Raw genomic sequence first — 15720 nt, 5'->3', positions numbered from 1 at the left:
TGAAGCTCCACCAATGCTGATTGAGAAAATGACAGCCACTACATTTGAACCAGGGGGTGTCAGCAGCATTTCCCTTTGAGCCAAGGAGCCAATACCACAGGTAAAGCAGTAATTATTTATAATAGGTGCTCTCTGCTAAGCAGCATAAAAAGTAAAACAAGCTTTAACTTAGGGGTGTATACATTCATGTATACACACTGTGTCTTATTTTTAAAATCAACCAAGGGTCTGCCCCTCTTTATCTTAAGGAGATTGTCCATCCCTATGTCCCTTCCCGTCCTTTACACTCAGCTACTCAGAGCAACCTGGTAACATATAGTTTTAGACTATCTAGAATGGGTGGTCGTTCTTTTGCGTTCCTTGGACCCAGACTATGGAATTCTCTTCCTTGTTCTATGAAGCAGGAACAGTGTTATCTCAGGTTCCGGCGAGACCTTAAGACCTGGCTCTTTTCTCAATAATGAGTCATCTGGTTACTCAGTTACAGTACTCCATCTACCTGCGCCGGGAAACCCTGTTAGGGTTGCTGTGCGCAATATAAATAAATTAATAAAAATAAATACCAAAAAATGTTATTAAATGTTTACCATAGTTCTATTTCTTTTATAACAATGTACAAGCCAGCTTATAGGACTTGTAGTTCTTGTATTGCATGATGACTTGCTAACCATAAAGGCCAAACAATCTAATAAGTTATGTTTAATAATAATTACCCATTTGCCTGGAACATCCTAAACTTCATTATAAAGATTATACCTTTCCTAAGTGTTAAAAATGTTTTAATTAGTCTGGTACATACTTATCATGGAATGATATGCACTTTCAATCAATAACATTATTAATCATAAACATTCCTTGTCTACTCAAAGTGTGAGCGATGACACACATGCGGAAAGGCCAGCACATATCTCAGTCAACAGCCTCGCACAGTCTGAAATCCATAAAAGCATGGCTATGGTTATAGAGGGAGTTGACCAAATGACAGATCCTACACCTTTTGCTGTTATTTTGTCAGTGACCTCAATCCACCAGACAATGCTCACTGCTTTGCTCCATAAGACCTACTTCAAGGCCAGGTACTCCAGAAGTACAAAGGGAAGGATGCTGCACCACTGCACAGCGCTTCAGGAAGCTAGATAATACAATGCGTGGTGTGCAGAACAAGCAGCATAAAACTATTTGCAAATTAACCCATAGGGTAGGAAATAAACAAGTTATGTATACAATTAATTTTAAACAATAGCACACAGTATGATAGGCATTCCTCAAGCTGTTGAATTACTATGTATAGAAACAGCAGAGGAAGGAAACACTTATAGGAGACAACAATGGCACAGGAACACTAGTCTTCATGTTTTTGTATACTCTGCAGATCATTTGGCTGCAAGTACATTAACCATGTGTAGACTCTTGTATGTGTAAATCTGCAGGATGAGATGACACATCAATAGAGGGAAATATGGAGAATATTAGTTCTGGGTGCTATTGCCTTGGAGGAGCTAATAACCACCAATGCTGGGCTCGAGACTGCCCTACCAGTTGCTGAGTGTGGTGAACGCTCTAGTATGAGTAGTGTACCGGTAAGAGATGGTAGTATTGGTGCACATAGCAGGAGAAATGGTTGTGACCATCAGAATCCTTCAAAGCAGGTGTCCAGGACCAGGTCAACTAGTGTTAGCTAGAATAAGAATGGGAAAATGCAGGTTTCTTTATCACATGCATGTTGTTTACAAAGTGTGAAAAAACGAATTATTTGTTCATTTAAATGTACTACTTAGAATTAGTAAATGATTTGAAATGTAATTTTAAATAAATAGGAATTGTTATGGTAAATCATGTTTTTATTTGTTATTCATTATCCTAACTTAAAAGCATTGAAATGAAGAGTAATTGTGATTTGTGTTCTGTGCTTTCTTCCTCTGCATACCATACATTCTCTTGTTCATATGAAGTGGCACCACTGCATTTCCTGTCACCTCTCTGCACTGGAAGTGAAATATTTTTCTGGCGTCTCCTTACTTTAATCAGCTCTTCAGGTGTGCCATCACTCAGGTGTTCCCATCAAAGGGCAGACAAAGACAAGGGCATTGCCTATTTGAGCCTTTTGGTACCAGGTAGGGCCATGGGACAGAACCACTGGTCCACTCAAATGTAGACGGTACTAGAAAATGTTGTGCATCACCCAGCACCTTATACAGCCAAATCTCATTGTCACACCCAATTGCAGATGACCCAGATACCCAGATAGCATTCTCAAAACACATAGACCTAACCTTGTAAATAACGCTCTAATTATCACAAAAGATCAAACTATAGAAAACACATTTTAAATCATGCTCATTAACACTCACTATGCGGTGCCCCATCCACAAGCCATTGCAAATCTCATCACCTATAATAGGATTGATGCCCTCTTCCCACAGGCTACAATTTCCATTGAGTGGACCACACACATAAGAACGGAGGAGACCACGCTGTCATCTATATGTCCACTTGGTCTTGCATCCAAGGCAAGCAATTGAGAATCAACTCCAGGGAGCTACTAACACTTCATTTCCCACTCTCTGCAACTTAAACCACAATGTTCCATCTCATTTTGAGGCCTTCTGGAGAGAACAATGACTTAATTGATAAATTACCATATTTCATTACCACCTCGTCTATCTGACATGCCCACACTACCCCCAGATGACTTCAACCTTCCACATAACCCAACCTCAAAATACAATGGGCACCCACTTTAAGCTCATTGATACACTCAATGTGGTTCAGCATGTCACACAACCTACAGACTCCAAAGGCTACATCCTAAACTTGTTCTTTTCAACATCACCAATAATCTAATGTAACTCCAGGAATGAACCAACCTTTTTGCCATTCCTATCACTTTTGTCATTCCTACCAACAAATGGTGGTCAACACAATAGCGAAGACCAAACCTTCAGATTCTTTAAAGACGTCCATTTAGATAACCTTCTGTTTGAATTAATCTCTCACCCTATCAACTCCACACCAACACCCTTCTTAAAACCATAACCAATTTTGGGATTATAAATTTCAAGTACAAGACAAAGCCTTCAGAATTTGCTGCATGCAGGAAAGAAAATGGAAGAAAAAAAACATTTGAGTTCCTCTTGATTCTGAAGCCCCACTGCACAAACTGAAGATATTTACTACACCAACAATCAATGAAGCCCCCAATAGGAGCTGAATGATGTCTAAGACCATCAAGCACTGCTTCAACCTCCTACCAGACCATCTATTCCTCTTTCCACAGAGAAGTGCAATGCCATCAGTCTCTTCTTCAGTGAAAAATACAGAAGATCTGACAGCAAATCAAAAACACCAAGCTTGCATCACCTTTTTCACCCCAAAGCACTAGTTCTACCAGATCTTGCTGATATATTCAACTCCCTCAAAGCCACCTCTTATGAAGATAATTTCTTGATAATGTCATTCATTACAGCTCACTTGGGACACTAGCTTACCCTTACTTACCATTGCTAATTCCTCCATCACTCACGGCATCTTCTCAGAGGCTCTCAAGAGAGGCCAGATCTCCCCACTCCTAAACAAACCTACATTGGGCCCTCTGAAGCTCACCCATTACTGACCCATATCTCACCTAACATTGACAAGATACATGAAAAAGAACCTCAAACATCACATACATGCTAAGCATCTCCTGCACAACTGCCAGACTGTCTTCAGGTAATGCTGCAGCATGTAAATCACTGCTGTACACATCGTAGACGAAGATGTGACGACAACACATGTAAATTATCTCTGCCTCATCATATTACTGGACTCCTCAGCTGCCTTCAACACTTTTGACCATCCCACCCTCATCACTTTGAAGTCTTTTGTATGGGAGTCAGGGGCAATGTCCTTCAATCGTTTTCCTCCTACCTTTCCAGCTGATGCAATTTTAGTCGCATGGGCATGTCCAGGTCATAAAAGATCCCTATTATCTGTTTAATACTCCAAGGCTCCATACTGTCTTCTGTCAAGTTCGACATTTACATAGAGCCAACTGATGCTCTACTCGCAAATAACGGTATCAAGATTCACCAATATGCCTATGATACACAACTCTACTTGAAAGTATTCAGTACTTCAGACATTAAATGTCTCAAACGCTGCTTCCACATAATCTAGACCTGGATGTCCAGCGCCTGGCTAACTAAAGCTCAGCCCAAGACAGAATTCCTGTTATTTGCCAAAAACAACAAACAAGATACAGTACAAACCTTGCTGATTGGCATAAAGAGTGACTGCTTCAACCCCCAACTTCTACCAGATGACAAGTCAATAGGGTTTCACCCTGGACACTAACCTTATCCTCAAGGAACATATTGCCAAAAACACAAAAACAGCCTTGTACCAGCTCCTTCTTATGAACTGTTTCTTGCAGAAAGTGACTGCAGCTCTGCTGTTCAAACCTTAGTACTCATTCTCTGGTGCCAGTAATGCCCTACTCAGTGGCCACCCAGGTTACCCACTGGTACTCCTTAGGGACATGCTACATACCTCAGCACATCTCAGAAAGGGATGAACGAATATGACCATATTACTCACCTCCCAAAGGAACTCCGTTGGCTCTCTTTGCTCATCTGCACCATCCTTAAAAGCTTGCTGCATCATTTACAAAGCTATCACAACCAGCCACCTGCTTATTTTGCCAACAGGCTCTCTATCACTGGTAGTACTCTGAACACCCACTCCTAGGACACAACCAGACTGCAGACTAAAGAGTGTAAAAAAGAATAAACAGGACATCGGGCCTTTTCTATCTATGCACCCAGGTTCTGGACCAATGTACTGTATCTATCAGCACTGCTCCAATACTGCTCCAATTTGGAAAAAGTTTGAAGACTCACCTCTTTAAAGAAGTCTCACTTTGTTAAAATTACGCTTTGATCTTATGATTGTCATTGACCATGTACAGTGCTCTATTGCCATTTGTCTAGATTTACACTATGGAAATACCATATACATACATGTGTATGTTGGGTTGTATGTGGTTCCTTTTTTAATCATCTGGATCTTTGTCCATTGTTTCCTGATGCAAGTCCCTGGAAAGAGCAATTTAATGAAGTATTCCTAAATTGCTACTACTCTTCAACGAGTTTAAGGGCTGTAGTTTAATGCATCACCACTTTTGTGGAGAGAACTAAATCGGCCCTTAAAAATTCCAATGTTTCTTTCGATTATTCTCATTTATGTGCAGCATTGTAGTAGTGCTTCATTTGATTTTGTGTATTTAGGCACGGTGTGAGCATCTATGCACTGTCACCTTGTACATGCAAATATTGGTATGAATGTATTGCACTAAGTTGAATGAATGAAATAGCACTAACTATTTTGCCACTGAACAAGCTAAAATCCATCTCCCTTGTCTTCCCTTGCCAGATAATTGTTAAATGCACTGTTATAGACAATGAATCATATGTACTGTTTGGGTAATGTGCTGCAATGTCTATAAGAGTATAATCAGCTTTGCACACCACCTGGATGTTAAGTAAATTATTTCCTATTCCTGTAAATCTATTCTGTGAGGACATATTGAATGTGTACTCATCCAATGCCGTTAGTAAATCGTCCAATTTGATGCAGTTCAGTATGGTGTTTTGTAATTCACATGGGGTAAATTAAAACGTAATAAATGCATGTTAGAAATAGCCATCTTTGGCATGTTACTCCCCCATATTTTCCCAGTTTCTGCTTTTGTAGCTGCACTCATTTTTGGAATTAGGACTATGTGGTCTTTGCCTCTGCCAGTTAGTGGTAAAGTGCATGACGTCTCTCCTTTGAACATGGTAAAATTAAAGTCCTTAGCATATGGTACCATATGTACTAAGGCCTACAAATTAAATGGGCTATTCAGGGTGCCACCCACTAAAGTAGTTCTTTAAAGCATGTCTACAGGGAAGCCTTTGCAGCCTGCGTGTGCAGTTTTAAACTGCTATTTCAACCTGGCAAAATCAACCTTTTGACAGGCAGACCTAACCTTTTTTTTAACACTAATGTAGGCCCTAAAGGCTCATAGGGGAGGGTGTATGGTGTTAAAAAGTACGATTTGAGTACTTAAAGTTGCATGTCCTATAGGTGAAAAACTCCTAAAGTCATTTTTATTGGAGCAAGGCTAGTACCCCACAGACTCACACTGGATTTTCTTATTGCCCTTAATAAGTAATAAGTTCAATTTGGGAGCAGACTGAGACATACAAATGTATGTCTCAGTCTGCTCCCAAATGGAACTTGGGAACTTGGAAGAGTCCACTCATTTGAATTGTAATGTAAAATCCTTTTTAATGGTAACATTGGATTTTAAGTTACTATTCTGGAAAACCCACTGTTAGAAAGTTATCATTTTTCTGCCAAAACCAAATGTGCCTTTCTGCCATTGCCCAGGGTCACATGCCTGTTATGACTCTCATGTGGTATGATGTGTTTTCTTTCCATACAAAGAACAAAAGGGAATTCAGGGCCATATTATCAAGAAAAGTCGATACATTATCGCCACTTTTATCGGCAGGAAACTGCCGCTAAAGAGGCAATAATGGGCTTGATAATATGCCCTTGTGAATTCCCATAGAAGCCCAGGTTCTGGTGTTAATGTGTCGTAATTTGGCAGTACCTGAGTTAGCGTTAAGCTCAGCTACACGAAGATTTCTGTTAACTTGACTAAACGTGCTGGGGCCATTTTGTATTTGGTGGCTTCCATTTTGTATGAACATGCGGCCTTGTGGTCAGCGTGCCCTTTCATCCTTCCTTCATGCCAATGAACCTTTACCCTGCCCAGCAACAGGCTATTTTTAGCAATGGTCAGTCTTGCGCATGGGTACATCTGATCTTTGGACTAGAGAGTGGTCACTCCTTAGGAATGTTCCTCCCAACTGACCAGTGGTATTAAACCCCTCCCACATGTTGGCTGTGTTCCAAAAATGCCCTTATATGTACCTAAAACTGTTCTAATGTATACCACCTCCCTTTTTATTGCTGTTAAACTGTATAAAAGAGGTCGCGCACCGTTGTTCGGTGTGATACTTCTTGCATTGCCGAAGGGTGCTGTAGGAATGTACCACCACCCCATGGGGTCCTAATAAACTTGTCTCTTTGCATTTTCAGTTTCCGTGCCAACTTCTGTTTTATGGTATCAGAGTGTTTCTGCAAGTATATAGACCTGATAGAACCCGATACCACAATTGGCGACCACGAAGGGACTCATCGGCGACTCGGATGCCCGAAGGAGAGGTCACGACGAAGGATTGGAAACTCGCTATGGACGCGTACGCTGCCACTGACTGACCCGAGTCTTGGCACCCACGGTGTTTTTTTCCTTTCCTTCTGATCTGACCTTCTAGGTGGCGCCGGTCCTCGACTGAGATTCTGATCGTTTAGCTTGTCGTGTAGTGCCTGTTTTGGCTGATTCGGCTACGGAACTTGGCAGTTGGAATCTGGACACTTTTGAAGATATTTGGTAAGCTTATGTTTGGTAAGGTAGTCTATTGACACTTACTGTGGCTTTTTGAATTTGAATTTGAATTTGTATGAGTTAGCTAACGTTTGGACCTATGATTTTAATTATATGTGGAGTGCACCTCACATAGGCAGGCATGTAGGGATATTTCTCTGCTTTTGAATTTGTTTGAACGGCACATCGTGCATAAGTACCCTTAATTGCCATTTTATGTGATATGTCGCGTTTTTCCGTGATATTTTGAACATGCCTGTCCTCAGCACACTCCGAGGAATGTGCTGCTTTGGAAATAGTACCACTTATCGATTAAATGAATCTCAGCCGGCTCCCCCAGAGGGGACTCCTAATCGCGAAATGTACATTAAATTTGGCCTTCCTCCCATAATGTATAGCACGTTATGGCACAAATACACTAAACCTGATCGTGAATTGCAATGGCCACTACATGGGTCATTCGACTTGCGAAAAGTCCAGTATGTAGAACAGTGTTTGTTTTAGCGCAGGTCTAGACAGGATATGTTTGATTGTGTGCGTATGTGGAAGAAAGCGGTGCGTGAACGAATGAAGCGTGCGGAAGCCTTGGCGGACAAAGAGCAGCGAAAGGCTGCTCGGGATAAAGCTTTACAGCTACAGGAGAAGGAATTGCAGGAACAGAAAGAGAAAGAGAATCGAGAACGTAACTTGCAGGTTAATGGTCAGTTTCCTATTAGACGTCCTCTTTATCCTGTTTTTACTAATGAATTAGATGATTTTTCATTGTTAGATCGTTGCCCGCCTCCGTATGTTCAGCTGACGGCTCCGGATGAGGACTCGGACGAGGATAGCCAGGATAAACAGCGTACCAGGTTACATACCGAGCGTATGACGGAATTACGTTCGATTGCTCGTAAACTTAACAGTGATACTATAACTGTGTCAGGGGTTAATGATCTTATGAGTCAGTGGTCTGCCAAGGAACGGTTGTATTTTTTAAATCATTTTACAGATGAAGTTGTTGAGCGGTTTAGAAAACACTCTCCTGAGTTGGAACCTAAAGATATATCAGATGGTCGTGAGAATTTTCGTAAAGGTATTTTTGCTCTTTCAGATGCGGACGAATTCTTCCGACGGTTGGTTCAGTTGCGAGATGAGGCGGCACGATTGCGAGCGGCGAACAAGGCATCAGAGCAATCAGTGTCTGGATTGATGGAAAATTCCCGAGTGTGCCCTATCTATGGATCAGATAAGAGTGTTGCGATTAATGTTTTGCTTATGCGGGAAGCTGCACCTTTGTATGTCCCTCCTAAAGGGGATGGTACGGATGAGGATAAGACGTCTAAGGATTCAAGGGGCTATTTTATATATAATTGAGTTTATACGCCATGGAATAGAGCAGATGTTATGGCACTTAAGAATGCTTTGCCTGACCCCCGTAAAAATCCAGCAGCTTTCTATGAAGGTGTGGAGGGTGCTATTTCTTCGTGTATTATGACGTTAGTTGATATCGATCTTTTCTTTGGGCTGATATTGCCTCCTGATATGTGGAGGGTGATTCGTAAGTTTGACGATCGAACGATATTAGGTGCAGATTGGAAGGACATAGTGAGAGCTGATTCAGATAGGGAACCTGCATGTAAACCGTGTCAGTTGATTTTAGAATTACCAACAGCTATCTTGAATAAATTAAAAATGCTTGTCCCCCCTAAGAAAATAGATTGGACAGTGTTAGCGTCTTGTAAGCAGAAGTCAGACAAATCGGTTTCTGATTTCTTTTCATGTTTTGAGGAAGCATTCCATGATTACAGTGGTCAATCATTAACAGAGGACACGGGCAGGCACTTATTCGTAGATAAGTATGTGGCTAATCTCCTACCGGAGATTGCAAAGCGATTAAAGGCTAGTGAAAGTTCATGGACCACGGCGATGCCTGCCTCCTTATTAACTATGGCTCAGTATTATGAACGTCAGGAACTAGAGGCTAAAGGAAGTAGTGATAAGAAAGCGAAGGACTTAAAGACGAAAGTGATGTTGGCACAGGTTTGTGCTACACAATCGAGAGGGAACGATAGGGGTAGATGAGGATCGTACGTTACGTCTCCCCCTCGTTCCGACATTTCTGAGGATCAGTGTGCATACTGTAAGCAGTTTGGACATTGGCTCGCAGATTGTCCGGTACTTCGTGAACAGCGTATTCAGAGGGGTCGAGGAAGTGGAAGGTCACGGAATAGTTATTCAGGATCAAGAGGTGGAACGAATGATCGTGGTAGGTTTGAAGAGAGGGGTCGTGGTCAGGTTGAACATAATACTTTTGATCGGCGGAATCAATACCAGATAGCTGGAGGAGAAAATACTGAGTCACAGGATAATAGATATGCATAGGATTGCGTAGGATGGGGTGTGGAATCGGTTGAAGTACCAGTCGATCAAAGGGGTCCATATATATCAGCACATGTTTTGGGTTCTACTGATCAGTTTCTGGTCGACACAGGAGCTACTCGTAGTGCTCTGTCTAAACACTTGGTTCCAAGGGCTCCCCTGTCTGGCGAAATGATTACAGCAATAGGGTTCGATGGAACACCTTCACTAAGCCCATTGTCTCAACCCCTTACATTTCATGTTGATGAATTCACTGCCCCATGTCCGTTTTTATTATCTCCAAATACACCAGATAATATTATGGGACTTGATATGCTAAAGCATTTTCGTGCAACAATACGCTGTGCCCCTGAAGGGGTGCGGGTCATTTTGAATGAAAACTACCCAGAAATTGAGAGATCATGCCTCATGCAAGAGGCCGACGCATTAGCTTCCCTTCCAAGTACGTTATGGGCTACTTCCGATACTGATGTGGGTCAAATGATTATTCCTCCTGTGCGCATTACTGTGAAGGAGGGAGCGGTTTTACCTCGTGTTCCTCAGTACAAGATCTCTAGAGAAGGCGAAATAGCTTTGATACATATTGTGAATGACTTGATAACGGCAGGGGTGGTGGAAGAAGTTCCCTATAATGTTTGTAACAGTCCAATCCTTCCGATCCTAAAGAAAGACACAGATACTAAGATCTATCGTTTTATTATTGATTTGAGGGAAATTAATAAGATAGTTGTACCGCATTATCCAGTAGTATCTGACATTACCACCTTACTTACTTTGGTTCCACCCACGGCTACTACATTTACAGTGATTGATTTGAAAAACGCTTTCTTTTCAATCCCTATTCATCCTGATAGCCGATATTTGTTCGGCTTTACATTACATAATAAATCTTATAGATGTTGTCGAGTTCCTCAAGGTTACACAGAAAGTCCTAGCATTTACAGTCAGGCTTTGAAAAGACAACTTGATTCATTTGATTTGCAGTCTGGGGTGGCACTAATCCAATATGTTGATGACATTTTGCTTGCAGCAGACACACGAGCAATGCGAAGAGAGTACACTCTCCCTGCTTTCTTTCCTTGCGGAACACAATCACAAGGTTTCGCGGAAGAAGCTACAATATTGTAGACCAAAGGTGACATATATTGGTCATCTTTTGTCTAAGGAGGGACGTGCATTAACATCAGACCGAATTCAAGCAATCTTAGATACACCAGTCCCTTGCACGCAGAAGGATGTTCGTGCTTTCATAGGTTTGACGTCCTTCTGTAGGCAATGGATACTAGGATTTTCGTGCATTGTAAAACCTTTGTTAGCGTTGCTGTCCAAAACTGCACCACTCCCCCTTGAATGGACGGACGAATGTCAAAATGCTTTTGAACAACTGAGACAAGCTCTTTGTTCTGCGCCAGTGTTAGGTACACCAGATTATACAAAGCTCTTTACACTGTATGTACATGAGAAGGATGGGTGCGCATTGTCAGTCTTGGTACAGTTACATGGAGATAAACAGAGGCCTTGCGCATACTTTTCAGCGGTACTCGATCCTGTGGCTCGAGGACTGCCTGGATGCCTTCGAGCAGTTGCAGCAACAGCAGTAGCTATACGGCAGAGTGAGGGAATAGTTTTGTCACACAAATTGTTGGTGTTAGTTCCCCATGCAGTAGATGCTTTGCTGAACCAAACGAAAACGCAACATCTAACCAGTGTCCGTTTAACGGGATACGAATTAACATTGAAGAGGTGCGCCACTTTGAATCCCGCTACTTTATTGCCATATCCTGTTACTGAGACCCAGGAGGAAGAACAACATGATTGTGTTTTTCTGACTGACGAACAAACAAAGGGTCGTGTCGATTTACAGGACACGCCACTTCCTGATGTAGATGGGGAACTGTGGGTTGATGGATCGTGTGTGAGATTGCCAGATGGTACGGCTTCGGCAGCCTATGCGATCACGACACTTAAGACAGTGGTAGAAACAGCACGAATACCACAAACATCTGCTCAAGCGGCTGAATTGATAGCCTTAACGAAAGCATGTGAGTTAAGCGCTGGTCTATGTGTGAATATCTATACTGATAGTCGTTACGCCTTTGGAGTAGCGCACGATTTTGGCCTACTCTGGAGGGAACGAGGGTTTATGACCTCACACGGAACACACATCATGTACGGAGAGTTGGTATGCGACCTCCTGAATGCACTATTATGTCCAAAGAAGGTGGCGATAATAAAATGTAGTGCACATAAGAAAGTGACAGACAAAATAGGGCAAGAAAATGCTTTTGCAGACTGCATAGCGAGAGAGACTGCTATGTTGCAAAATGACTACCCTATGTATGTGGTGAGATCGCAAGCCGAGCGATGGCATGATGCAAGAGAAGAAATTCTAGACATACAAAAGTCAGCATCTAAAGTAGAACTTGCATCATGGGCAACAGAGGGAGTATTGGATGATGAGGGTTGTTGGAGAAGCAAAGACATGGAGAAATGGAAATTGCCTGCTGCTTACTTGCAAGCAATGGTTCAAATGACGCATGGGCTGGCACATATTGGAGCTCTTGCAATTACGAAATTGCTTACACGAGTTTGGGAGCATCCTGAGATTGCCAGCACGGCTAGGAGAGTAGTGCAGACTTGCCTGATATGCCTACAGTACAATCCTGCTAAAGGGACCTCTACTCCTAAAGGAGAGTTTGTTCCACCTACTGCACCATTCGAAGTACTGCAAATGGACTATATCCAACTGGAGCGCTGTAATAACCTCAAGTATGTCCTAGTGGTGGTGTGTGCTTTTAGTAAATGGGTTGAAGCCTACCCCACAAAGGACAATACAGCATTAACAACAGCTAAGGTATTACTAAAAGAGTACTTCCCACGTTATGGTGTTTGTAAATTCTTGTGGAATGATAATGGTCCTCATTTTGTTGGGAAGATAGTGGAGCATGTCCTGAAAGGATTGGGAATTAGACAAAAATTCCATGCTGTATTGCACCCGCAGTCAGCAGGTCTAGTAGAAAGGTATAATGTGACTCTGAAGCTGAAGCTAGCAAAGATCCTGGCATCCACGTCTTTGAAATGGCCGGATGCTTTGCCATTGGCATTATTGTCTATTAGATCAGTGCCACACTCTCGAACTGGCCTCACACCTTATGAGGTGGTGTTTGGAAGGCCCATGAATATCTGGGGAGTTCCAAAGCCTCGTTTGATACATGCTGTGCCTTGTATAATGATGAACGATTATTTGGCACGATTAACAAATTATTTACTTTCTATTCATCAACAGGTTCGAGAAGCGCTCCCCGACAATTCCATTGGAGAGGCTCACAATCTTCGTCCTGGCGACCATGTCATGATCCGGGTGTTTGAGAGATCCAGCAGTTTGGAGCCGAGATGGCGTGGCCCTGAACAAGTGCTGCTGGCAACGGGAACGGCTGTGCAAGTCACGAATAAGAAGCGGTGGATACATTCAACGCACTGCCGACGTGTCTCTCCGGATCTGGTGAACCCTGAAGTGCTGTCCGATTACAGAGACATCTTGAATGCAGAGAAAAGCCCAGCTGTTATGCCCAACGAGTCGGAGGGAGCCTTCCCGGACCACGCTATTTCTGGCGGAGTAAAGTACAATCTACGGCCAAGGAAATAATACATTTTTGTATTTTTGTGACTGGTTGGTAACCGTTCCGAGGTTTGTGAAAACGGAAGCCGGGAATATCAAGGGGGGGGATCAGTTCTGTCCAGTGTAGCGACACCCGTCTTGAATCTCGGAGAAGACACCAGCAGCAGCCTCGGTTCTCAGCACCACATTCGTATTTTTAGTTTGGTTTTTGAAACTTTCGTTCTTTGTACTATGGCACCTATGACATTGAGAAATAGAAAAATTGTGGGTGCAGTTCTTTTTGCTACGACTATGGTGGTAATAGCAGTAATAGCTTGGACTATAGAAAGACTGTTTCCTGCACGGGACTATTTACTGCCTACCACTCCAATTCCACCTGAACATTTCCATTTTACTTTGCCCTATCATGAGGAGAGACATAGACAGACTTACTTGAATAACAGTTTCATTCAAATTCTACATCACACAAATATGACAAATACATCCAACTGTTGGGTTTGTGGGATGTTACCGGGACATCAAAAGAAAGGAGGAACACCTCTTATTCCTCTTCCATTTTCCCACAATGGTTCATGTAATGCTTGGTACACACTTCTCTTTACATTAAGATGGCCAACAAAAGGTGGACTACTTTTTCGATTGAACAAGGTTTGCTATAATGATCGAGATGGCTATCCACAAGCAGAAGGAACTAAATTCGAGTGGGAAGAATATCGACCGGACAATGTATCTACGCCTCGTATTTTCACCAATCAGAGACTTACAAATATGACCAGTTTACATGTAATTACAGTTATTGATACAAAAGCAGACCTTTGTATTAGGAATAAGGGAACAATTCCGGTGGGGAGAAGTGAATGCAATGCTACTCTTGCCTTTGATACGCCCAATGGTGTTTCATTTGTGGCCTCACGAAACACTTACTTTATTTGCGGTAATAAAGGTTATCATCGTCTTCCTCTTGGATGGTTAGGTACATGTTATATATCTTTTGTATTACCCCCTGTGTTTATTGCCCCACCTATGTACCATAGTGATTTTGTATTGTATCATGATTTTATATTGAATAGAGTTAAGAGAACATTGGGTATTGATGATGTCAACCAAACTGACACCTCACTACAACAATATGTGGATTTTAATTTAGGGTTGTTCTCTTTTGTAGGTGCTGCCCTAAACAGCAGGAAAATTAGACGGTTAACACGTGTTGTGGAGGCAGTTGCTAATGAAACTGCTTCCGCTTTAGGGAATATAACTGAAGAGCTTCGGATTACAAGAATCGTTACGCTTCAGAACCGGATGGTTCTGGACGTAGTGTTAGCTGATCGTGGGGGTGCATGCCGCATCATCAGAAGTAGTTGTTGTGTTTATGTGCCAGATAATTCACCATCTGTGTATGATGCTATCTCTAGGTTGCACAAAATTGCCTCTGAAATTCACACTGACAATGGTACTTGGACTTTTTCTAGCTGGTTGTGGGCTCTGCTTAGTACCTGGGGTTGGAAACTGCTAACTGTTCTATGTGTGATTATTGGGATATTTTTCTTCTGTTGCCTATGTATTCAATGTGGTCCTACTTTATGTACTGTATGTATTACAGCCTGTATCCCATCCAAACGAGCTATTGCTAAAAATGTACAGATGAGTAATGCTGAAGTCAAGCAAATTATGCTGATCGATATTAATGATGAACATTCGGATTACTTCCATTATGAGGTAGCTTCAGCTAAACGCTAAAAGGGTCATCTGTCGTAATTTGGCAGTACCTGAGTTAGCGTTAAGCTCAGCTACACGAAGATTTCTGTTAACTTGACTAAACGTGCTGGGGCCATTTTGTATTTGGTGGCTTCCATTTTGTATGAACATGCGGCCTTGTGGTCAGCGTGCCCTTTCGTCCTTCCTTCATGCCAATGAACCTTTACCCTGCCCAGCAACAGGCTATTTTTAGCAATGGTCAGTCTTGCGCATGCGTACATCAGATCTTTGGACTAGAGAGTGGTCACTCCTTAAGAATGTTTCTCCCAACTGACCAGTGGTATTAAACCCCTCCCACATGTTGGCTGTGTTCCAAAAATGCCCTTATATGTACCTAAAACTGTTCTAATGTATACCACCTACCTTTTTATTGCTGTTAAACTGTATAAAAGAGGTCGCGCACCGATGTTCGGTGTGATACTTCTTGCATTGCCGAAGGGTGCTGTAGGAATGTACCACCACCCCATGGGGTCCTAATAAACTTGTCTCTTTGCATTTTCAGTTTCCG

Source organism: Lissotriton helveticus, chromosome 2_2, assembly GCF_964261635.1.
Source record: "Lissotriton helveticus chromosome 2_2, aLisHel1.1, whole genome shotgun sequence".
In the NCBI taxonomy this organism is placed as follows: domain Eukaryota; kingdom Metazoa; phylum Chordata; class Amphibia; order Caudata; family Salamandridae; genus Lissotriton; species Lissotriton helveticus.
This window is presented reverse-complemented; position numbering follows the sequence as displayed.